This window comes from Vanessa atalanta, chromosome 2 (assembly GCF_905147765.1).
Source record: "Vanessa atalanta chromosome 2, ilVanAtal1.2, whole genome shotgun sequence".
NCBI lineage: Eukaryota > Metazoa > Arthropoda > Insecta > Lepidoptera > Nymphalidae > Vanessa > Vanessa atalanta.
In genome coordinates this window covers 899,413-925,724 of record NC_061872.1, presented here as the reverse complement: position 1 = coordinate 925,724, position 26,312 = coordinate 899,413, and the positions used below count along the sequence as shown (strand labels likewise).

The 26,312-nt window shown below is 32.5% G+C and overlaps 1 protein-coding gene across 2 annotated transcripts in view; it reads left to right on the top strand.

Annotated features, from left to right (window-relative positions):
• Window positions 1-593: 593 nt before the first annotated feature.
• LOC125071507 (neuroligin-4, Y-linked) overlaps window positions 594-26,312 on the top strand; it is a 129,978-nt gene continuing 104,259 nt past the window's right edge. For both annotated transcript variants that reach the window (XM_047681799.1, XM_047681792.1), the window contains exon 1: window positions 594-785. The gene's annotated coding sequence lies outside the window, so the exon portion shown is untranslated. The remainder of the gene's footprint in view (window positions 786-26,312) is intronic.

The following is a 26,312-nucleotide window of genomic DNA, read 5'->3' as shown; positions in this document are numbered from 1 at the left end:
TACAAATAGTCGAGATCAGAGGTTGAGAACTTTTTTATTGACTCTGTTGCCCTTTTTGGCCAAAATATGTCTTTTGCATGATAATATTCGTTTGTGGATAAATGGTTTTTTTTTTTAGATTTTAATGCATCATCAACTATTTCTTAATTCTACGTTGATAACATTATCATAATAAAAAAGACATAAGTAACTGTTTGAAATCAATGATAAATACCTCAAAACATACAAACGAAAAATCTGTATCCGCATTTATTGCGATAGCTAAGAATGATTGAAAATACGCTAAAAAAATATGTTTTAAAATGTACATAGAACCCTGTCCCGAAATATTGTCTTGCTATAAAATACATCACACGATTAATCTCAAGAACATTCAGAAATAAGCTTAAGACGTTTCATAAGCATAACTGACACAATAGAAGAATTAACAGCGATTTATTATCACGCGACGTTCGGTCGAACCGTTAACGAGCCCTGAGTGTTAGTTGTCGGCTATCGTCGGCAGAATTCGGCCATCTCGGCGAGGCTGCGCGGTAACACATGCGCAGAAAGAGGCTACGCTCAAACGCTATCAGTAGGGCGAACTGACTTGCCGTACCTTGGCGACCGCGCCCGCGATATTACCGAAAAATACATTCTATTTCGGTAAATTTTCGTATACGTATACGATTTTTTGGTATGTGATATCGTGTTATGTGTTGTGTGTGCAGTGCAATGGAGTATATGATTTCTGTGTGTGCAAGACTTTTGAAAGTGACCGCGGTTGTATTACGAGTTTCGTAATGGTGAGTCTTGATATGTGTATTATTATATATGTGTATAATATGAGTCTATAAGAGTTTTTTTTAAGAGATTCAATTCTGTGAATAAGAATATGTTCCATATATAAATTATAAATCAAATAAAACTTTTATAAATAATACTTTAATAATCGAAATTCAAAAGTGATAAAAAGTTTGTTTCAAACATTTTATTGCAGTTCAATTTTTAAATTATATTCAATAAATAGTTTTCGTAAAAATATTATTTATTTATTTAAACTCTAACGTTCTTTAGCTGCAATCGAAAAATAAAATTTATGTTTGAAGCGTAATACGTACTAAAATTAATAAATTTATTTATTTGTATATTTAAGATAATATTAATATATTCAAGCCATACATGTACTTACTTGCTTGCATAAAATATATTTAGTGTTGTTTTTTTTATGTTAAATAATAATTAAAATGCATAGCTTTTTATAAGTAACGAATGTTGGCAATGAAAATGTGATGTTATCGCTCGATCTTTTAAATTGATTACACTGGTGTATTCTCTACAACTCTGCGTCATTTTAATGGGGCGTTGAGTTTAAGTGGATATAATAGAGGAACTAAATAAACAACACGAGGATTTTGCGCATAATAATATAGAAATATTATGTGTGTATAGTTGTGTATGTGACTCCAACATTTGAATAAGAACTGTCAAATATTTATATGCAAAATTATAAATATCATTCTTCCAATAAAATATGAATAATGTGGAGATATTATTTGTTTTTTTTTTGAAAGGCAGATAAGCTATCGGGCTTTTAATAGTATATGGGAAACTTAGTATACCTGAAGTGGTACTATATCCATTGGAATCATAAGAAGTATGAGCCTGTCATAACAGCGTCAATATGGAGTCTAAGATGTTGTTTTCTTGAATCTATCATTTAACTGCTTTACTAAATTTTCGAACCTGAACATAGCCAAACGTAATATTGATATTTGGTGGCAGGAAAACAAAGAAGTGGAGTGACTTACCCACACAGTTACAAACCCGATTATCGATCCTGGAAAGAGATGATAGAGCAGAATTGATAGAAGGCCGAGTTCACTCAGCTGAGACATGAAAAACTACCAAATAGATCTGGATCCAGACAAGTTTCTCCCCTCTTTTGGGTGGGGACAACTCGTGAGCTCAGGCTATAAACGAGCCACTCCCTGAGAAAAGTTATGGTGCGAAGCATGCGGAGCATTGCTTCGGGGCTGCAAATGCGTTATGTCAAAATCACGAAGCCTATCGACTCATGAAGTATATATAGGTCTTAGTGGATAGGAATCCCAGATAACTCGGAGTCCCTATGGATTAAATATTAAAATGATTGCTGCAGTTTTAGATAAAATAGATGAAATAATGTTTAATTGTTATGAGGTTATTGGTTTCTGAAAGCTTACGATGGTATATACTTAATAAAACTCGGGCGAAGCTGGGAGTTTGAGTATATCTTAATCGATAAAGCAATTTGGATCATTATTTATTGGTACATTCTATTCGTCGAGTGGAAAGGATCTTGAGAAACGTTTGGAATATCTCACGTAGTAATGTAACCTATTTTTTAACAATGTTAACAACAAAATCATTTCTTATATTAGTACTATTTTATATTGTTTAGTGTTATAAACGCCAATGAGTGAAATAAAATGAGAGGCGTTGTATTTGACAAAACTGTGTGTATATAAAATAAATCAATAATAAAAAATGTTTCTGACGCTTTGGGCAGATTTATTATACATATAGAAACTTATATATATATATACTATTTAATACTTATGTGTGTATATAAAATGGTTTTCTTTTTCTTAGGCTTGTTCAATAATAAATAATTGAACAAATAACTATCGAGCGAATAAGCTTATCTGATTGTTAAAAGTACAAATAAAATGGAGGTATTTTTCAATAGCCAGACAACACAGATAAAGTATTTATCAATGGATTTTTGTTACCAACTTCAGAGTGATCTTGTATAAGTGAGAAACAGGCATACGATGAAATGCGTGTTAGAAAAGGATAGCAAATTCTATGACATTCGTTTAGATATGACGCTTAAATATAGTCTGTATTACATTTTCCGTGTTACATTTTCTTTTCTTAGAGTTCTCGTGTGTGGCGATTTTGTAGTTTGATTTTTGGTATTTTTTTAGTGACTGGGTATTATTTCGGTAATAATAGAATAAAAAAGAGCACGCTGTTAATTTCAATACTGCTTAAGTTGAATTGTTCGTTAGTCTGGTTGACAATCACAAATTGAGAGTTCTTCTGACTCGTGTGATGGTCAACTCGTATACGCACGTGAAAGACATTAAAATATGAAGGTATCAACAATCTAGGAAAAATAAGTCCCCGTGCACTGAAATTGATGAATAGAAGGGGAGGGGGCATGAAAATATTCCAGATTTAAATTAAGTTTCAGAACAGATGCTGAGAATATACTCTAACATCAAAGGTCTGAAATATATACATATCATATTCTTCAATTTTTTATCAATATTATCAAAAATGTTCAAAATTTGATATTACTTTGGAAAAATTTGAAATCTGTCTTTTCAACGAAATCATATTTTGTAAATATCCCATTTTGTGACGAAAGTCTTAGTGGATGTTTTAGAGCATATTCCACAATGCGAACAATATATACTACAAACAAACATAAGTACATGATTCACACAAATACAATTTCATTGGCTAATGCTAGATCACAAAGCCACTAGGAATTTCCAATCCCTGATTCTGATGTTTTATGTACAAAGTCCGCTTTTGGGGTCTCGTAAATAATGGATACCCACGATGGAGTCTGGCCGTTCGTCACTCCTCCGGGATCGCTGCCATCACATTCGATTCACACTAGCGAATTTACCCTCCATCCTTTATCAAAAAAGGGTTCCGTACCAATACAAATTCTCTTGTTTTTCCATTTAAGACCTTATTTGTTTTATTCTTGTCTAGTTTGTGGACATCAAATTGTGTTACGCTTGCGTCATTATGAATCCCTTTGTATGTATTTGTAAGTATTCTTCCATCGAGCTCGATGTAATTAGTGTTCATTCATATTTTATGTCACCAGATTAGTTGATCAAGTAATCATATCTAGCTCGGCTGAAACACAGAGAGGATATAGAATGCACTCGTGTGTCGTGTATGATATAATTTTATAATTACTTTCATGTATTTTGTTTGATGATTAATCTCGACGCATATAATATTATATTGTGGCTTTTTGTTGAATAAATGAATGTTTTATTTTGAATTCAATAATTAATGTTTAAATTAGATATGTTTTAACATTTTTCAGGACCCGACAAAAGTCCTATCACGAAGATTTAATCAGTATTCAGCTATTGTCACATGTCACGATAGATGATTACTTACGTTATTTCATGTCCCCAGTTTTGTGTTATTGGTATTTTTCCAGAGTTTAAAACCAAAGCCTTGGAATTTGCAATCTAACTCGAATAATTTTTATAAAATTTTTCTTCTTCTTTCTTATTTCTTTGTTACGTTTTTTAAAATTTAAAGAAAAAATATTAATGATCAATTTAAACTTTAAAATAAAATTTACTTTCTGAATTAAATCGAAATGTATTCATTTTTTTGACAGAACGAGATAGATCAAACTAATGTACTACAGTATAATTGTACACCTAAAAAAGGTCTACAAAAAAGTCCATGAGGGTTCATGCCTTTATCTTAGGGATAGCTCACAATAACAATTTTTTACAAGCTTTTATTTAACTTGCAATGTAAGTATGTACGAATGAAATCATGCAACTCAATTTAGAAGGAGATATCTTTAACCCGTTGAGCTGAAATTTTTATACACGTTCAGTTCGGATGACAATGCATGTAAATCCTTCATGGCGGAACACGCAAGATGGCGGATGTTTTTTTTTTAATTCATTCCTACAATATATATAAATATGGGTATCAAATAAAAGGGCTTACTGAGAAGAAGGCAAAAATAGATTGACGTCACTGAAAACCAATATGGCGGAGTAAGTTTTTAGTGCTTGCCTATAATATGGGTATCAAATGAAAGAACTTACTGATATGATTGCGAGTTTAATTACTAAAAAGTAAAAAAATAACTTTTGAACTAAAACTTTTACTGTTAACTTATAACGTCATTTCACATTTGACACAATTTTTATGATATGAAAGCTTGTCGCGAGATTTTAGTACACGTATTTTATTATTCTTGGCTTTTTACGATAAATTTATCGTAAATGGCTTATTTACAAAGCGATTTTAAGCAATATAGCATTAATCCTTCTCCAATGAAGTACCTTAAATACATTTTGAATTTAATATAGATCAAACATTTAATTTAAATTAATATTTTCAAATATATGACAGATTAAAAATGCAGGGACTATGCGGTTTGTAATGACAAAAAAGCTGTGAACGTTCTGTAGTATAGTTAGTAGCAGCATTGCACTCATGCGAAGCCGGGGCGGATTGCTAGTTCTATATAATTTATGTTTTATAATTGTGTCCAATCTACAGTCCAGCCATTTAGAATTTTACAGCATACACATGTACAGAATAATGATATACTTGAACATATTTATATTACACAACGTTTACTTCAAACATAATTTTCACGAGATTTTAATCCCACTGCGTTTTGAACATCTTAACCCGCGTCTTTTTATTATCAAAGAGAGCATTTTTAGGCAAACTAGCACAGGAGGTGGTTTCGTTCCAGTTTCTATTATGAGCGATGTTTCACTGCGGTATGTAGACCACGATACGTTTTGACAATGCTTGTTTTCGGTTTAGGACTTTTTGTCTTATTGATCTCTTATTACTTGTAATATATATGTTACTGTAAAAGCTCGAACTAAGGTAAATCTTAAAATTTTCCAGTAAAACCTAAGATTTACCGACATGAGTTGGTAAATTTAAGTATTTATTATAAAGGGACGACTTTTTCGAACTTATATAATCTTTTTTTTTCTCGCTGGTAAAACGCGTTACGTGCTTTCCTCACGTGATGGAAAGTGGGGGGATGTGTGGGACTCCCCGGAGCCCTGGACGCCGAGTGCGCCCAGGTACGCCGGGTTTACCCACTAAAAAACCAGCGGTACCCTCTCCGTCTTTCGGCGGGCGCCACGGGATCGCTTACGCATGCTACCGTGACGGACTTATATAACCTAACCTAACCTAACATGTAAATACTAAGATTTACCAAGTGAATGGTGGTAAAAGTTCGAATCCCAAAGTTTTATGGACATTTACCATTCATAATCGGTAAAAATTGGTTTTTACTGGAAAATCTTAAGATTTACTGTAGTTCCTGCTTTTACAGTAACACATATAATCGAATCGTCATTTCAGAAGATTAAGTTAAATATTATCGTCGGATTGTTGATACTACCGAGTCTTTCGTTTAAGAGACCCTTTTTATAATTCGTTTAAACTAATATATAATTATTATTTTTAGGACATGGCATAGGTGGACGGATAAATGGGCCAATGGGACGATGGACGATTATAATTTTAACCAATGCGCAACCAACCTTGGGAACTAATGTTATGTCCCATGTGCCTTCACTAACCTATTCACTCTTCAAAACGGAATTCAATAATACTAAAAATTACTGATTAGCGGTAGAATATACGATTAGTGGGTAGTACCTATCCAGATGGGCTTGCACAAAGTCCCATTACTAATAATAATATTGGATATGAAAATCGGCCCATGTTTGTATACTAAATAGGCTTATCCTGGGGTACCTCATTGAGTCCAACCGCCACCAGCCATTAGGTATGGGTATGTTGATACTTTACCTAGCTAAATGAAATCCCGTATACTATCAAGAATTCTTGCAGTCTATCGACTATCGATTCCTCAGCAGATAAGACTGAGACGTGTTAGTCTTCAGTAGTAAGAAGCGAATTATTATTACATGATTTCCAATAATATTTTCGTTCGACTTTTCAAACATTATTTATCGTGAATCTCGAAGTAAAGATTTATACGTGTTCAATAAGTTTGAGGAAAATTGAACTTTACAAATTATGTAGTTGTTATGAAGTCGATCTTACGAAGTGAATCGTGGCTAAATCGTACATTATAGTGTTAGACCACCTAGTCTTTCTTGAATTTTCAACTTGTATAATTAACCGTACTGTTAAGTTTTGCACTAATACATTTAAGTAAATAATTAAGAAACAGCTTCTACAGCGCTTTATTTCAAAAAGTATTACGTTTAAATACTTGTAAATTAAAAATATTTTAAAGAGCATGTATGTTATTACTATGTTACCAACACTGATTCAAACGCTGTGTCTCCCAGTTTGTATGTTCGAAGTTTTATTTCAAATGAATATAAATGGCAAAACAACAAATATTTACACTAGCGATAACCAAGGTACTGTTAAGATTTTATTTCATTGAAATCAGTTTAATCTATCAAACGTAACGACTTAAAGTACTCTACTTGTGTTGTACATATTTTTACATTGTATACGCGAATAAAGTACATAATTGTAGTCACTAAAATTTGTCTTGCTTTTGTTAATATTTATGTTTTATAATTTTAACATGGGTAATAATTATTTAAGCCGGTTTATTTCCATATCCAAAATGAAACAAACTCGCAAATTTAATTAAATTTCTCGTAATATTAGTTTACGATAATTCATTAAACGATTTAGATTATTTAAATAAGTACGTAATTATTGAATAATATAATAATATGTTTTGACTAATAAATTGTAAAACATATGAATGTATATTCAAATAATTCAATACAGTCACAATATCAGAATATAATGAACTTCAAAAACATTTATCCAGTACTATAAAAGGACTACAAATTGTATGGTTTTTCAAAAATCGTTCAATAACTGGCATAACTAACTAGATACAATGGCACTTTTTAAAACTTTCAACCTTAGCTGGTAATAACCAGTAGAAACTGAACTTCAAATGCAAGTATTCTTTAGGAGAGTTCAGTCCTAGATAAAACTAATACACTAATGAAATATAATATTGCTAGATTTCGCTACTCAAGTGATCTAGTATTTTTCCCTTAAAGTCGTTGATATGATTTTAAGTACATATCATTAAAAAAACGATCTTGAATAAAAAAATATGTAACATCACCATCCTCTATAATTTGGATATTACTTTGATTTAATATAATGGTAACAATTATGCTTTGTAATTATATCTGTAGATGAAATGTTTTCGTGATAAGACTCATTATTATGAAGTATATTTTTCTTAAATTTGATATTATATAGCTAAAGATTCTCTTTTAGCGAATTAATCTAAAAAAAATAACTAAAATAAAGTGGAACAGTGGTGAACAAAACTTGGTGGAAAAGCTTTGTGCGGCCCCGTCTGGGTAGAGCCAATGCCTATAATTCTGTCAAACAGAAAGCCACTAAAGTGAAGAAGAAGAAAAATTTTGTGATATATTTCGATTTAAATCTTTCTTATGATAACAGATTCTTACTACGATTTTTATTATTTATTTCAGATTTTTTTATATAAACACATTTCCATGTTAAACAAGTTGAATGCTTTTAATACGAGATTTAGTTTCTGGTTAATGAACATTATATCTAATGTTCATGAGAAATTGTGAAAATTGGACAACAAAAACAAAATATCATTCGCATCTATCGTTTTTATTAAATTATCATAAATTTCAAAGAGCATCCAATGAAATAAAACTTTTTAATAACGCTCCACAATATGTACCAATCACTGAGACATCTGCATATTGTCATTATAATATACAAGCAATTTTTTTTTTGAGGACTTTGGGACATTTTTTACAACCAGTACTCTCTATTTCTTGTTGACAAATAGTAATTTGGTTCGAAAGTAAAATATAAAATGTAAGCTATAATAGATTCCCAAAGATGTATACGGTTCGAATGAGTAAGCTATATAACCCTAAAACGAAGTTGGTAGATGCATGAAGCAACACATTCGTGTAGTCCATTAGGGACTTTAAGTGACCCCTTTTCCTGTATTCGTCAAACGTAAGTGCCGGACATTTTCTTTTTACCGGGTTAACTGTATATTCTGGAAACTTCTATCCTTTCCAGAATTCTTAAAGTGACGTCGTTAATGATTATAGTGTTTATATTCTGGAGTGAAATATTAAGATTATTTCGTGAACAACAGATACGATTAAATAAATTAATTAGTAAACGCACTAACAAAGGAAAAGCTTAAATAGTTTGGTCCATATTTTCTAACAATAAATCATCGTTAATCACTTTCCGCGAAAAACCGATACATTCGTCTGGTCCATTAGCGATTGGTACCTTTTTTAGTATTGGAAACGAAAACACATCACGCTAAAGTTTTCACTCCAATGGATTTAATAGAATTTTTCAGGACATCCGATGCTTAGATAATTGTTTGCAACGTAAACGTCATGCTTTACAAGATTGAAGTCACTCAAAGGTTCGATGATTTGTCGTTAAATAGTTTCGATAATCATACTTTTAGCAAATATTTTTTCGGTTTAATCGCTGCTATCATTAACTCTGTCAAGGCGCAAACTCACGCGAACATCAAAAACAAAGGAAACGTAACTCAAACAGTTCGCACCACATTTCCTACCAATAAAACGTCGCTATTTGCGTAAAAGCGATACATCCGCCTGGTCCATTAGCGACTTTAAGTGTCCCCTTTCCCGGATTCGTCACGAAGGCCGAAGCGCTAAAGGTTTTTCTTTTAACCGGGTTAATAGTATCTTATTTCAGGGCTGATTTGGGAAGAAAGGGGGTTTTAAATGTGGTACCAATATTTCGATGATTCGATTCTATTTATATGATTTGATAAGTATGTAAAGTGCAATGCTGTTCTTGAATTATATATATTATTTGTTTAAAATTATTTATTTTATGGCAAGAAAACTTTCCACAGAGAAAGATTTTTCTGTGGAATCATTTAATGAATACCCCACTGCTGGGAAAACGAAGTTATTCCAATGTAAATTGGTAGATACATATTTACTTGATGGTAAGGCTTTGTGGTTAGCCCATTTGGGTACGTTTAGTTATAATACTCAGTTGTTGTCTTCAGGCTTGAAGAGTGATATAGCCAGTGTAACCACAAGTGTATTGGCTATGTAAGGAATGGTGTAGTTTAATATTACGTAGAGGGTCCAAAGGAGAGATGGCTACTTTGACTTGCTTCCTATCTAACATATAAAAAAGGTCATAAACACATATCTAAAAAATTAATTCGATACATGCAAGTTAGCTCATAATGTTTTCCGTCACCGACTTTTTTTTAAATATAAATTGAGTACAAGAAAGTCCAGATGATGCAGGTTGGACTCCGTAGCCTTTGTTTAAGATTTATGTGTTTCACAAGCCAATGAGCTATCTCTGGTTTACAAGTCAATATTTCTATAAATGTTATAAATAATTTTAATTGACGGCATTGAGTCAATCATATCAATTTAATTCTGAAATTTATTTTCCACTTCTACAGTTTACTTTCCCATTTCTCGATCGGTTAGGATAATTTAACTTTGCTAAATCAATTATAAGGAAAAGCTATCCTAGCTAACGCATTCTTGATTCCGAAACTAAGTGAAGTCGAAATGTGTTCAAGAAAACTTTTAAACAGTCTCATTTCCATATAATTGTTCTGCAAATGAGACTCAGGTAGATAGTATTAAAAAATTCTGGGTTATGTAGGTGAGCTAACAGTTGCTTTGTGGAGGTAAAAGAGGTAAAAGTTTATAAGGACGCTTAGCAGAGGAACTTAGCTTAATTACTCGTATCTGGGGAACTTTCGTGAAAGATCCGAGCTCTCACGGCAACAAAAGTTACCCTTTTTTGTTTTAAGTTTCAATTTTATTCTAGAACTTCGTGTTTTGATTTTGTGGTGAATGAACTTGTATGGATTTTTTTTTTCATTGATTATTTTTCTATAATAAATAAAGAGGCGATGCACTTTTTTTTTATTTAATTACATTTAGTGCATGTCTTGATGATTGTGTTACTTCTAAACTTGACTGATATATATATATTATCATACAATATAATAATAGATTGTATATACGCTCTGTTATAGTAAGACAAATGTTAGGCAACGACCTGATAGGTGTCGTTGAAATTTTATAATATGTATAGACAAATATAATTCAAGTGCACTGTGCATAATTACTTTCAAAATGTCACAATTAGTGACATCATGGACGCGTTATATCGAATTGAATAAAAGTTAATACAATACCCTATCAGATACTAGCTAGTGGCTAGTTAATAGATCTAAAAAAAAAGCCAATTTATAAATATCCTATTTTTAACCGAAGACCTTTTGTAAAGGTCTTCGGTAAGAATTCGATTCTTCATGCGTCATGTTGCGTTGTTACAACTAAATAATACTCTAAACTATAACACTTAATTCGGAATTTATGAATCTCCACTCCTAAGGATGTTGGAAACTTATGACTTATAAAATTCGCGTGGGTGAAGCCGACGTCTCAGCTAGTATATTATATAAACATACTTTTCTTCATATTTTCCTCAATAGTCTTTCTCATTTTTTGTGTTATATTTTTCATACAGCTATTTTTTTTTTTTATGGTTGGCGGACGAGCATATGGGCCACCTGATGGTAATTGGTCACCACCGCCCATAGACAAAGGCGCTGTAAGAAATATTAACCATTCCTTACATCACCTATGCGCCACCAACCTTGGGCACTAAGATGTTATGTCCCTTGTGCCTGTGATTACACTGGCTCACTGACCCTTCTAACCGGAACACAACAATACAGTGTACTGTTATTTGTTAAGATTAAGGTTAATAATGATGATGATGATAAAGAATTTGAGTAATGACCTTCGCAAGTATTTTCATAGTTCACGTAGTACAGGTAAATTAAAGGTAAATGAAAATATTCCGACCTCCGACTCAAATCATGTTTAATGATGAAAGTTGAATGCCCCTTTAACTTCACAATATGTTCCTACCTACCGCAACTATGTTCATAATACATTTTTGTTCTTAAATACGAACATAAATTTAAAAAAAATAAAATCTGATCATACTTAATTGAAGTAGGCTCCTGCGAGCATATTGTACATGATTTAATTTAATTCAAAGTCGCTTCGTAAAGGAGATTCTACCGAGAAGAACTCAGTAATAGCTACTAACTCAAATAACTGAATTATATCCCGCATGGAAATCAACGAATACTAACTTTAATCTTTTTTATCATCTACATAATCCTTAATCAAGTAATACGTATTTTTAATTAAACAAATTTTGACGTGTGATTAATTACTGATTGGCAAATTTAAACCGGGTTTTTGTGGGATTCCTACCCACTAAAATTACTGCAATGGTTGTCGTCGGCACGGTTCGGAGAACCTACGGAGTCGAGACAGCGCATCCGTGTAATGCTCCGTTCGCGGCACAGCGGAGTTCTTCTTAGGGGCGAAGGTGGACGCCCCCCTCGCACTCCCTGATAGTGCGTACGGCAGCACGAGGCCACATTGACTGCCAATATTTAGGGCCTGAGGGCCGTCTGAAATAGAAAACGTAAAAACATTTATGTTCTAAACTAATCACTATTTTCCTATTCATTCGTATTTAAATCGCCCACTTAGTACTTAGTAACTTTTGGCTCTGTTTAATTTTTTTTTATTATTATTATTACTATTTAATCGTTATTGTGAATAATTTAATTTCGCTTGGTTTATTATTAAAGTATCTGTTTCTCAGAATCTTAATTTATCTCGCTTAGTAAATGTAAGTTATAAAGTAATATTATAATCTTACTAATTGTAGACATTTGGGGGGGCGGTCTGGTCACGGGTGTTACCTACTCAACTTTTATTTTATGCCAAACGGTACTGTTTTTTAATGCTGTATTTGACTTTGAACAAAGCATTTTAGAACCCTGGATTGACGATTGATTTATGGTGTAAAATGTTTAATACGTCAAGTATCTGTGTATCAGTAAATAAATAAAGTAATTCTTTTCGGCTCCCATGTTACGATTATTTAGAAAAAATATTTTCCCCTTTCAATACAATTTTCTAAAGATAGATAATTTAAATTTAGTAAATTATAGAGAACTTGTTGTCGCTCGCGGCTTCGCTTACGCCAGGTTTTAGGTGTAAAATTAATATTTTAGTAGCCTATGTCCTTCCTTGGAGTTCAAGCTTGCTTCAAACCTATAGGCTATAGACAGAGTTACTTCCGCATTTATAATATTAGTATAGACATCATATCGTTTCCTTACTGTTTGTTGTTAATAAAATAAAAATAGTTTAAATTTAGTGTAAAAAATATAAAACTTAAAGCGCTGTGAACATCTGCCACATATGACGGCAATAATTTTTGATGTACACTATTTGGCTCAAGATTTGCAGCCATTTCCAAGCAACCTCGAAATTTGGCAACGATCGTGACGAGTCACATCAGTGAAATATTCACCATTGAAGTTTGAAGAAACTTAACTTTCGGATATAAAATAAAAAAAAAAAAACTTTTCATACTGGTCAACAAAAACCCTGAAGGATTTTTAAATTAACAAATAAAAATTGTTTTTTGTATATTACTTCTTATACTTTATAGTTAGTAAATAGAAAACTCATAGAAATAAAGGGAGTATAAATATTTATTTTACACGAGGTATAACGCAAAAATAATAATAATAATATAGATTTAATGATATATAGAGTTTTAAAAATGGAACATATAACAGTTATTCGAATCGAAATCCAATTGTAGTCGGAGTTACTTGATCCAATATTATAAAGGATTACGAAACAAATATAGCAGCAATAAAAGTACGTCGTTCCATAGCGTTACTATCTAACTCGGATATTCGAATACAAATGTTACGTGTTACTGAACGGAAGCAGACTAGCTGACCTTTCTTTGAAAATCTGTGGTAACAACGATGATAGTGAAATATTACTAACCTTTTTTTTCTCTTCTTTTTTCAAGTAGCAAATATTTTGGTCTCAAAATATTTTCTCATATTCTGATGTATTTCCAGTAGATTGTATTACATTGGTAACTTTTTGAAAAAATATTTATTTTTTATAGGAAAAATATTTAAATACGCAATTAGGTAGATATTTTTATCAGACTTATTTTTATCAGAATTTTTTTTTTTATTTTCTTCATCGGTAGATTTACTTATGATTTGTTGAAGAAAGAACAGATAAGATAAATGTTTATATAATATAATTAAAATGTCTGACAATGAACGAAAAATTTAATATAACATAAAAATAAAAACTAGCTACTAACCCCTTCATGAACATATTAATATATAAATATAGGGAAACCAAGTTAGGTAAATACAAATGATCAGGGGAAATCGAGGCTGTTAAGTTAGGTTCGCTATCCTTTCGTCACCTTTTTTAAAAGTTTCCAAGTTTGCATGATAAAAATAATTTATTCTTTCGTCATTGACCAGAAGGATAGGGTACAGCTGGTGTTTTAGTGTGTGTTCCGGTGTATTAAGGCGCGCTCTAGGCGTCCTGGTCACCAGCGAGCCCCATATACTCCCACACTTCATGCGAAGGAAACGCGTATTACGTTTATAAATAAAAATTTATAAAGGTTAGCTTTTGCCTATAACAACGCAGTTCACATGGCAGGAGATGATATCTTCGCATCCAAACCGTTTCATTACTAACATTACAATGGCTTTACACTTCGACTTTTGAAATTTGATTTGAAACTAAAATCATTATCAATTTAAGACAAAATAACTTGACAATGTGACTTAAATGTAGTGTGTTTAATATTAATAATTTTTTACCCTTTTTTTCATTCGTGATGGGTTTCTCGACCCTTTAGATTAAAAGAGAAGAGTTATACTTGCATTAGAGCTCACACTAGTCAGTCCAATGTTATATGATAATGCCCTTAATTGGTAGAGGAGAAATTACGGTTTCATAACAATGCTTAAAAATTCTTTTTTTGTTCATAAGTTTCAAATTGGGTATATGTCTCTTGAAGATTTACGTAGTCAGGAGGTCATTGGTCGTTGGTCCTATGTTTCAAAAACTATTTGTATAACAGGGCTATTGCAAATACGTAAGAAAAATAATACTTTTTGCATGTAAAAAATCCTATCTCCATAAGTAGTATATTTACGGAATAACACGCCCAATTACCTAAAATGTTTTGTGCAAAATGGGAACAAGGTTCGAGTGACGGTCGATATCTCTTAGTAAATGTTCTGCGTATAAAGACTTTCAAAGTGTTTGAAATAAAGGCTTAGCGGTGGGTCCTATATTCTAGCAAGGGATAAACGATTTATGTTAGTCTTTTCAAGTTAAAGAGAAGCAGTGAAAATTTTGTCTTAAGAAAATTGCTTGTGAAGACATTATTTTTGAATTAACGATTTGCAGAAATCATGGTCCTTAATGATTTATCAGTTTGTAGTACATACTTAATTTTGAACTTAACTTTTACTTGGTAGTAGAACTTTGTGCGAGCCTGTCTATATCACCCACACGTCAGATATTCTACTGCCAAACAACAGTACTCAGTATTGTTGTGTTCCGGTTTAAAGGATGAGTAAGCCAATGTAACTACAGGCACATAATATCTTAGTTTCCAAGGTTGATGGCGCATTGGCGTTGTAAGGATTGGTCAATATTTCTTACAGCGACATTGACTATGGGTGATGGTGACCACTTACCAGCAGGTGGCCCATTTGCTCGTCCGCCAACCTATGCCGTAAAAAAAAAAAAATTCTTATCATACATGTCTATGAAAATATTTTTTCTTCCAATTTAACATTACTTTAAAAATAAAATCTTAATTATTAAAATTGCTAAATTTTGCTCTTGAATCATGAAATTATTAATTTTAAGGCTAAGATTTAATATTTCGTATTCCTGAATTCAAGTTTAGACCAGTGGGTTAAGTTGCTTTTATTGCCATTAATGATATTTTTCTCAACACGACCATTAAGTAATAAAAAGACACAAACGAAGCATGTTTGCTTTCAATGATATTTACAAAGGCTTCTGTTGACAAAAAAAAAAGTATCATTTTTATTCCATCAAGGAAAATAAAGTTACCTTCCTGTACCTAAATACAAGATAATTTTGTCGGAATAAAATACAAAAGGAAAACCGATGGGAAGGTCATTTTTTAAGAAGTAATAATATTAATTCAATTGAAGATTGTATAATTTCAGACAAACAACTTCAGAGAAAAACATTATATACAAAAGGGATTCCCCGAATAAATGAATATATATGACGGTATATAAATATGTTTCCATTTAAAAATTGTATTTAAGTAATGTTATATTCCTTGAAGGTCTAGCTACTACCTTGTAGGTCTAGTAGCTATATATAAGGCCGCAGATCTCGAGCAATATTTTTTATCGGAACGACCTGGGGTTTGGTCAGGTCGGGCAAAAAAAATATACTGGGTTTTTCTATAAAATTTCGCAGTAATAGCGTATAATCTCGAGCCCCAGAAAGCACGTAAAGTCATTTATCTGCTCCTGAACTCTTTCTGGTCATGTTGGATTTGTGTTTGCCCACCCACTTGTTCACTACTGCAATACTGCATACGTAGGCTGGTCTCTCTTGGGCCAATCGCCATTGCCGAAATCGGATGTACAAACGTTTTGATTTTTGGCGCTACAATTAATGTTGATTTTTTGGTGGTATTCCTACCAAGCCTTACCTAATTACTATATATTATCACATTCTTGTACTTTGAAATAATTGTTATTTGTAAAATTTGAAAAAAAAAATGGTATATTTCGTTCAAATCAAGTTATCATTCTCATTTTCTTTCGTTTTTCTAAAATAATTGACATTGCGAAATTGCAATAGGCTAATGACTTTAAAACACGATACAGATCCTAGACGGTCTAGTGAATTCTAGCTGAAACGATCTGCCAGTCAGTGATTCACTGTCCAACGACGACAGCTCCATTTTGCTTGACTGACGTCTAACGACTGACTCTAGTCCCTTTATCACGATTACCTTAGCTGAGTATAACGTTAAGTATTTTCCGGTATTTACGCTACAAGACGTTTAGTAGTGGAAATTTTATTTCCACGTATTTATGTAAAATAGAGGTGAGTGCCTGATGTCCCAATTCTGGGCGAAGGTGTTTTCTCCTCTTAAGGAAAAGTTTCCTAGTTTAAGGGACTTGTACCAACATGTCGTTCCAGTGTGAGTTGATATATACAAATTAAACATATGAAAACTCGTTGTTACTTGCTTGGAAACGTGTAAAGTGGCTACGTGTAAAGTTTAAACATCACCCACAAAGAAACTGTATCTAAGTGCAATTTAATCTTCGTAGAATTTTAATTTCTTCACATATCTAAATTGCATTTTACGTTATAAAAATTGTGCGGTATTACTTAGTAAGTTCTCTCACAGACTCCGTGCTGAGGCACTTATATTTTATGAATCTTCCTTGAGCTGCGTAAGTTTTTTCTAACACCTTAATATATCTTGTGACCTTATTCTTGTGTGATAGAGAGTTCTTAAATTAGCAGTAACTTTATAATAAATATACAAAAAGTGTAACTTATTTCTTCTTTTAACTTAGCGAAACTTCTCTTTTAAGTTAATATTTTCTAGGTCAGATTGAAGTGATAGACGTTTTGAACTGTGTTCTATGATTTATGATAAAAATAAATTCAATTCAGTCACATTACCTGTAAGCACTATTCTTTTTATAGACGATATTGTTAATGACGCTGATTTATTGACATCGCTAACTGGCTAAAATGGCTAGGCTTTTAATTGGACTAATAAATAATTAATCTAGTTGTCTGCAACATATTGTATATAAGTAGGTATGCAAATACATTTGCCAAAAACAAATCTATTCTCCAACACTCATAATATTCTCATGCAATTCGACACGATCGGAAAATGACAGTCGAACCGATATTATATTAGTCTTGGTTACAGATAATTTTCCTCGATGAAAAAACCTATATAAAAATTTGTGGACGTACCACATATTTTTTAAACGAAAGAACATAGTTGATGTTATAAGCACCTCTCTTTTCAAAACGTTTATATTAAGCCAAATAATAATGTTCCTTAAAATATCTGTAAAATATGCGAAGATTTTCATTTAGAAGTTTATACCAATAAATGTCTTATGAGGCTGAATACTTTTTGCGTAAAGGTCGATCAATCAAAATATTCGGAGGAAAATATCAAAAGTTAAGATTTACTGGAAGGACGATGGAGTTTGCAAAATGTTTTCAGAAAAAGTGATTGTCTGCGTAGGTTTGCGACTTCATAAATATCTAACGAAATAATAACCACTAAAACTAACATAATATCACTATTAATAATTTTCCGACAAATATTTGAGGAACAAGTACCTTGATTCATCTTCCAAATTTTATTTGATGGAATGATCGTTTTTCATTCGCTAGTATTTCTCTATATTGTCATTACATAATTCGTTGTCTGCATGCGTCATGAATGATGCATGAATGTATTCTCAAAATCGTTGATGTAATTAATTTAACTGAGTAGTCTTCAAACTATGAGAGAATGTATATTTAGTTGTTTATCGGTTTTTCTTCGTGGAATCCACATTCAAATCGATAGCAATTCATTTAATTGATATGAGAAATTTGTTTGATGATGGCATTTGTAATTTATAATAATAATAATAATAAACAGCTTTATTGCACACAGAAAATAAACAAAAAACAAGAAAAAAGCTTAAAATCAAAATCACTACAAAAGTATGCAAAGGGCGGCCTTATCACTAAGTAGTGATCTCTTCCAGGCAACCCTACTGAAAGAGACTTACAAGAGAAAACATAGTGGGCTAGTGCATTAACAAATTAAAAGTAAATAAACATACACACAAAATAGAATAGGCAATACAACAGATAGGTGCGAGCATACTTAGCTACTAGTAGTGAAAGGGTTATTTGATAGGTCTTTGTATAATTTCGCCTGTGTACCACAGGTACCACTCACGCATCACATATTCTACCAAAAATCGGTTATAACTTAGCATCGTTATGTTTGAGATTTGAATGAGCGGCTTTAGTTTGGCCACTTAGGCGATACTTCAAAAATGCTCGTCAACTTGAATAAAGTTTGTTTGATATTAACTTTGTCCAACTAATAACGACAAGATATCGGAAAGTTTTTGTATAAATATCTCGAGAAAGATCTAAAGCTCAATCCAAGTCCAATGTTGACAATCAATCGCGGTAGAACAAATATAGACAACCATCTCCTATTGTAATTGCCCAAGGCACACATCAACAGAGATTTCCAATCGTATGACGGCGTACTAGTATTTATAAAAAAAAAATTAAAGCCGTTATATTAAAAAATAATAATAATAAAAAATATATACCTTCGTAAATTTTAATGTGTCGAGCGTCGGTAAATGACGTCATTAAAATTAATCTTGTTCAGACCCTTTTTCCGTATCAACAATCGATTTTTTAAACATATTTCCTGCCCGAAAGTCTAAAGCATTAAGTTATATTGATTCGCTTGGCAAATTAAAAAGTCGATATCATACTTTTTATTCCCTCACTCTAACACTCAAAGGGACGTTAAATCCAGTACTAAATAGTTCGGATGAGATCTACGCATTTTAAGGCACAAGACACACACACATATCCATCTTCCAGACTCCGGACTGTTACTGATTTTTTTGAAGCCACTAATCCGACAAACGCGCTAAATAATTAAAAAGTTAACCAACTTTGAGTTGTATGACTTCTTGTGATATAGTGGAAACGAGACAGCTTATTATATACAGACACACAAGAAAAATACCTAGAAAATATTCTTCAACCACCTATTTGACCTTTGTAGATATATTCTACATATTCGTAGAGATAAAAAAAGTGAATAGGAGATGTAAAATATGAAGAGCTGAGAATATCTAAATCAAAGTTGACACGCTCGTAAAGATAAATCTGAACTTCAGCGTGGCGACGTGATTGGAAATTCTGAAACGTTCAAATCTCACAGATCAAAGTACGTTTGACACCGAATCCTTTAACGATAATTCAGAAATTTGATATTTAAGATATTTTATAAAAGGAACACTTCTTTATCAAACTCGATCGTGAAATCGGTGAATTTATAAGGGGTATTAGATGAATGTGTTTTTCAAACAATTTCGCTGTAGAATATATATTTATACAATATTCGGAACTCAAAATATCTGAGGGAGCACAACTTTACAACAAATTACCGTCTACTATAAGAAATGCAAGCTCAATTAACGAATTTAAATCTCAGCTTTCACAACATATTTTAGAATATAATTGATATACTAACGATGTAACACACTATCTTACTATTGTTAATTGAGTTCTAAATAATCTGGCGACTATTTTTTGTATTTTAACTTTTGTATGTATGTTCTCATGTAAGTGACTATGTCTTTTTGAGAATAAATTCTTTAAACCTAACTCAAAATAGCTACATTTTATAAAACGAAATCGCTTTCCACCGTTTGTTTGCTTAAATCTTTTAAACTGAGCAACGGATTTTAATGTAGTTTTCATTATCCCATCAAAAACATAAATGTAAAAATGAGAGCCAAGTTAAATATTATGATATATACCTTGGTTGTTGACTTCAACGACAAAAGAAGTGAGATCTAAATTTTTGCCAAGTTAAATAGCCCTTCTGAAATTTATTTATAACTACATTAAATAGCATTTCTTCTTATAACTTGGGATAATATATTGTTGCCTAAGGTCTGTCTTGGCTAGTTCTTATATGTTTATAAACACAAATTGTAGTTTGTGTTTAGAATAACAAATTATAACTCAGAACATCTAAGAAGAATGGAGGACAGCTCAGTATTGCTTAGTTAGTATTAACGTACATTAAAAACTGCGATGGTCCAGTTACTAGAAAACATGAATCTTAACCAGATATTGCGAGTTCATATCCAGACAAGTACCATTGAATATGTGTGTGCTTAATTTGTGTTTATAATTCATTTGTAACAGGCTTAGAACTTACGAAGGCTATAATATAATTCGTATATGAGAACTAGCCAAGTCAGACCTTAGGCAACAATATATTACCCCAAGTTATAAGAAGAAATGATATTTTATGTAGTTATAAATAAATTTCAGAAAGGACTATTTAACTTGGCACAAATTTAGATCTCACTTCTTTTGTCGTTGAAGACAACGACCAAGGTATATATCATAATATTTAACTTGGCTCTCATTTTTACATTTATGTTTTTGATGGGATATCACTACTTTTTGTATATAAATTATTAGTAGGTACTTATTAATAACAAAATTAATACCAAATGGTTTTTGTTAAACTATTCTATTTTCCTATGTTTACGGGGTATAATTGTCTTTTTTTTGATACGTTCTTATTTTTCTTGTAGGTACCTCTGAAATGTTCGAGTGAATTGCCCATTCAGTGACCGGATTTTTTTTACGCGTTTTCTGTTTATACTTAATTTGCCCAAGTAGGGGTGGTATAACGTGCGCAGACGGTTCTACTCTACAATAGAGCTCTCTTGTGTCTTGATTTGACTTGGACCTAAATTGATAAGATGTACTCCATCTAAGTTTTTAACTCTAGAGAGGCCAACGTAAGCCTACTCTTTACTTAATATAGAGGAGCCTATGTCGAAAAGAGCACCGTCAAGGCGAAGGCCTTGTGATTTGTGTATAGTAGTAGAATATGCTAAGCAAATAGAAAATTGTTTCCTTTGAATTAATGATTTTGACTTCTAGTTCGCAAATTAAATTATGTTTAAATTGAATTGTTATTTTACGTGCGCTAATGCTGTTGTCGACGTCCCCAATGTACTTTCTCTATTTTTCTATTGGACCCATTCACCAGTCCTTTGCTGACATCAGCATGCTTGCTCGATACTGTTCTTCCAAGCAATAAGGATACCCGTTTGTAGCGCTAGAGTGCAAACTTATAAATCATTCCTGTTACGATATACATACTCTACTACAGTCTCACGAAACCTATTTTATTGTTGTATACTAGTATACTCAAACAAAAAATATGCAGTCGAATAGACTAGGCAGCTTCTATCGGAAGGCATTGAAATAATTCTTATAAGCGCGGGTGCCACTCGCTCAGACACGTCCGCGTTAAGGTTTAATCGCAACGCTCCTATCCCGCTGCTCCGGCGTCGCGTCGCGCGCCGTGTACCGAAATGCCTATTATTATTATTTTTTTAAGTATAATGATTTTGCACCATTGATGTGCGCTAAATGCTAGTTAATAAAGTAATTAATACCAAAGTCGGCTATAGTAATAAGTAATAAAACGGAAATATTTGGATTTAAAAAACTTAAGGGTGGTATTCAACTTGTTATATATTCACGTGAAGACCTTAAAATCCACATTAAGACCGACTGTCATAAGTTTTGATTGCTGGTTCTTACATGATTTTTTTATTACAGTTATTACAGGAACTATAAGTATATAATAAAATAAGCGTTCCTATAGACCCAATAAAATGAAAAATTATAATAAAATGATAAAAAATTACCAGTTTCAGATTTTTTCCTTTATATTGGCCTAATTATCTACCTGCATGCCAAATTTCAACTTTCTAGGTCATCTGGAAGTAGGTTATAGTTTTGATCTATAGGTCAGTCAGTGATAAAAATGACGATTTTTATACGTTAATATCTAAATAACCATTTGAGATGCGTTTATGAAATTTGGAACACATATGTATCTCACAAGTCTCAATATATGAGCCAAATTTGACACATTTATGTCAAATAGTTTTTGAGTTATGAGGAGGTCAAAAGTGGCTCCAAATGGTTCGTGTAATATTACACACGGTGCTGCACGCCAGTTCTGTTCCTAGAACTTGGCTGACACGCTACCGCGTGTCTAGATTAAACAGAATTATTTAAGGAAAGTTAATATATGGCGTTGATGTTTCGAGCCTCGTTCAGTTCCGCGGTCAACTGGAAGGCAAAGCCAAATTGGCATCAAAAAAGCTTGGTGTGCTCAGCAAGGCAAGACAGTATTTCACATCGGCCCATCGCCTAAGACTATACAAGGCGCAAATTCGGCCTCACATGGAGTACTGCTCTCACCTCTGGGCGGGTGCTCCCCAGTACCAGCTCCTTCCATTTGACCGTATCCAACGTAGAGCAGCTCGAATTATCGACGATCAAGCCCTTTCTGATCTGCTCGATCCTTTGGCGTTGCGTAGAGATGTTGGATCACTCTGCATCTTCTACCGAATTTTCCACGGGGAGTGTTCCGAGGAATTGTTTGGATTAATCCCGGCAGCTGAATTCCATCTTCGGACATCTCGACAAAATTCTAAATTTCACCCACACCACTTAGATGTCCGTAAATCCACAACAGCGCGATTTTTAAGGCATTTTCTGCCTCGCACAACCACTCTGTGGAACCAGCTTTCGCCGGCGGTTTTTCCGAACCGATACGACTTGGGAACCTTCAAGAAAAGAGAGTACTTATTTCTTAAAGGCCGGCAACGCACCTGTAACCCCCCTGGTGTTGCAGATGTCCATGGGCGGTGGTAGTCGCTTTCCATCAGGTGAGCCTCCTGCTCGTTTGCCCCCTATACCATAAAAAAAAAAAAATATATCGTAGAATGACATTAAAAAGTCCAGAATTTCAAGTTTCGTAGCCGGAAAAAATATGTTTGCACTGTGAATTGTTAGTATATATTAATCACTACCTCAACAGAATAAACACTAAATAACGCTGTATGATGTGATAGTTGTAAGTACTATTTTGTCATTGTCGTAATGCAGAAAAATAAATAAATTAGGGTCTTAAACGATGAATGATGCGCCTAAAATCACACGAATATATATTTTGAAATTTGTATTTGTCAAGTTACAACACAGAGTTACAACATGAAATACTAATGGGATGAAACTCATTGAATCTGATTTAGATTTTGGGTGTTCTATGGAATTGAGCTCAGTTTTATATGTTTATAGTAAATAATAATTGTTATTATACATAATATTATTATTAGAAACTGTCATTACTTTTTAACAGTTTAAACGTTTCTGTCCCATTTATTATTACTACTAGCCTGAAATTTTATTTAAAAAATATTTGTATATCTAATATATAACATGATAGAACATATTCTTTATATAAATAAATAAACAAATAAATGTATTTATTTACTTATATAAAGAATGTTTCCAATGTAAGCTTCATTATATTTTAGGCTTATTTAAAATAGCTTTATAATTATTAGAGCTCCACACGTATCCTTATTCCAAAGCCCTCGCTTTAAAGTAAATCCGGGGAAATCTGCGCAGATGGTAGCCCTGTAGTTGAAGCATAAAATATTCTTTGAAAGCAAAGGGACCGAGGCTATAGAATTCTATGTGATTTGAATCGGATTTAGGGTTGGGTGGATATTAAATATTAAGACCCGGAGTGAATAAAATATGGGGAATAGTGTTTGAAATAAATATTTAAGAATAGGGATTCAGTTTATTTATGATGAATTAAATGTATTCACGATTACTTGTTGGCTTTGTGCAAGCCGGTCTGGGTAGATTCGATGCATTGATTCGATATTCTAACGTCAAACAGCAATACCTAGTATTTTTGTAATTCGGCAAATGAGACAGAGTCACTACAGGCACAAGAGACATATCACATACTAGCTGTCTACCGCGGTTTCGCTTTCGCGGTTGGTGGTCATATGTAGGGCAAATATTTTTAAGTTACTTTAAAAGTTAGTCTATTTCCTTCCTCGGAGTTCAAGTTGGCTTCATACCAAATTTCGTCAAATTCGGTTCATTGGTTTGACAGTGAAACAGCGACAGACAGACAGATAGACAGAGTTACTTTCACATTTATAATATTAATATAGAAGTATAGATATAGATTAGCTCCCTAAGTTGGTATTGCTTATGTGAGAAATATTTCTGACAGCACTAATGTCTATAGGCGGTCCACTTATAATGCTATGGCCCCTTTAAAACTATCGCCTACCTTGGTTAAAAATAATTGACATTTTTAAGTAGTGTATAAAAATATTAGTAATTTTAGTGTATTTGTATGTATTTTTTGTGTGTAGGTGTGTGTGTGTTTTTGTTTTTTTTTTTTGTGTGTAGTGTGTTTTTTTTTTTATATAAGTAGTGCTTTGTTTTGTAATTTTCCGAAGTCAAAAATTATCTCCACCAACACAAGAAAAACAAAAAATAAAATGTCACCAACTGACAGAGACGTTTTGTACTTTAATTGCGTTGTTTTTATTTTCTAGAGGACACTGTGCCATTGTTTTTTTTTTGGTCGTCTTAGGTTGACTTACCATTTAGTTTATTCGTTTGTATTTTGATATTTTTTTTAATACCTTCTTTATTTGATCAATTTGGTCGTTTATTGACGAGCTTTGATTTGGCAAACAGTAATACACAGAGTATATATTTTGCAATAGAACAACTAACCACTGATATGGTTACCTTTATAGGCATGCTTGTTTAATGCTTTATTACAAGTGAATCATTAAATTTAACAAACTTCGTCTTCATATGCTTAGAAGATTAGATTCCAAATAATTTTGATATATTTTGTGCAATTGATTGTCTTGATACCTTCTATGCTGTAAATAAATTGTCACTTTTATATGAAGATATATAAAATATAAAGCAAAAACACCACCTCATTTTCGCTCTAGTCGAGTAAAAGGGAGGTCGTAAATCTTGATGAAAAGATCGAAGGCCAAAGTAAATGGAATCTGTCGGAATTAAAATCAATATCACATAATATCGGGCTTTAGTATAACACCCGGATTTGAAGAATCCTTGACGCGCCACTTCATCGCTTCCTCTTTTATTTTTATGATTTAGGAGCTCCATATTTTTATCCAATTACGCTTTCGCTAAGAAAGGAAAGCATTTATTTTTGCCAAGCAGTGTATGGTACTTGTATTTTCAACAAAACGCTCAAGCATATTTTTTAGGAAATTCTGTATCATTAAGTCTCCATCCTTAAAACATATTATAAAACACATTGTTCGTTTCTTAAAGCACAAATAATTTTGCTCAGTGAGAGAAGTATTTCAAGATGCATTTGAAATTGACAAAAAAACACTTGAAAATCAGAATTAAATCTGATTTCATTTTTAATGTAATACATAGGTAGCCGAACAGGCAAATGGACCACCTGATGGTAATATCTGACAAGTAGGTGCTATCTACCCAGACGGGCTTGCACAAAGGCCTATCACCTAGTTCATAAATGCCCATCACACGTTGCAATCCCGGTGTTAAGACTTGCGCTAAAATATTCTCCGTACTCAAATGTATACGTATCCCCATATCGTACTTTTTAACAGCGTAGCACTAAATATTCAACAGACAGACTAACATCCATTTTCATATATAAGATAACTATGAATGACGTTACGAGAAATTTTATACCATGGACGTTAACCGGTTTATTGTTGTAAAATCGATTATGTTTTTTTTGCAACTGCAAAATGCACTTCAATGTAATTTTATCTATTTATCATTTAAAATCTGACGTTATATTTACTG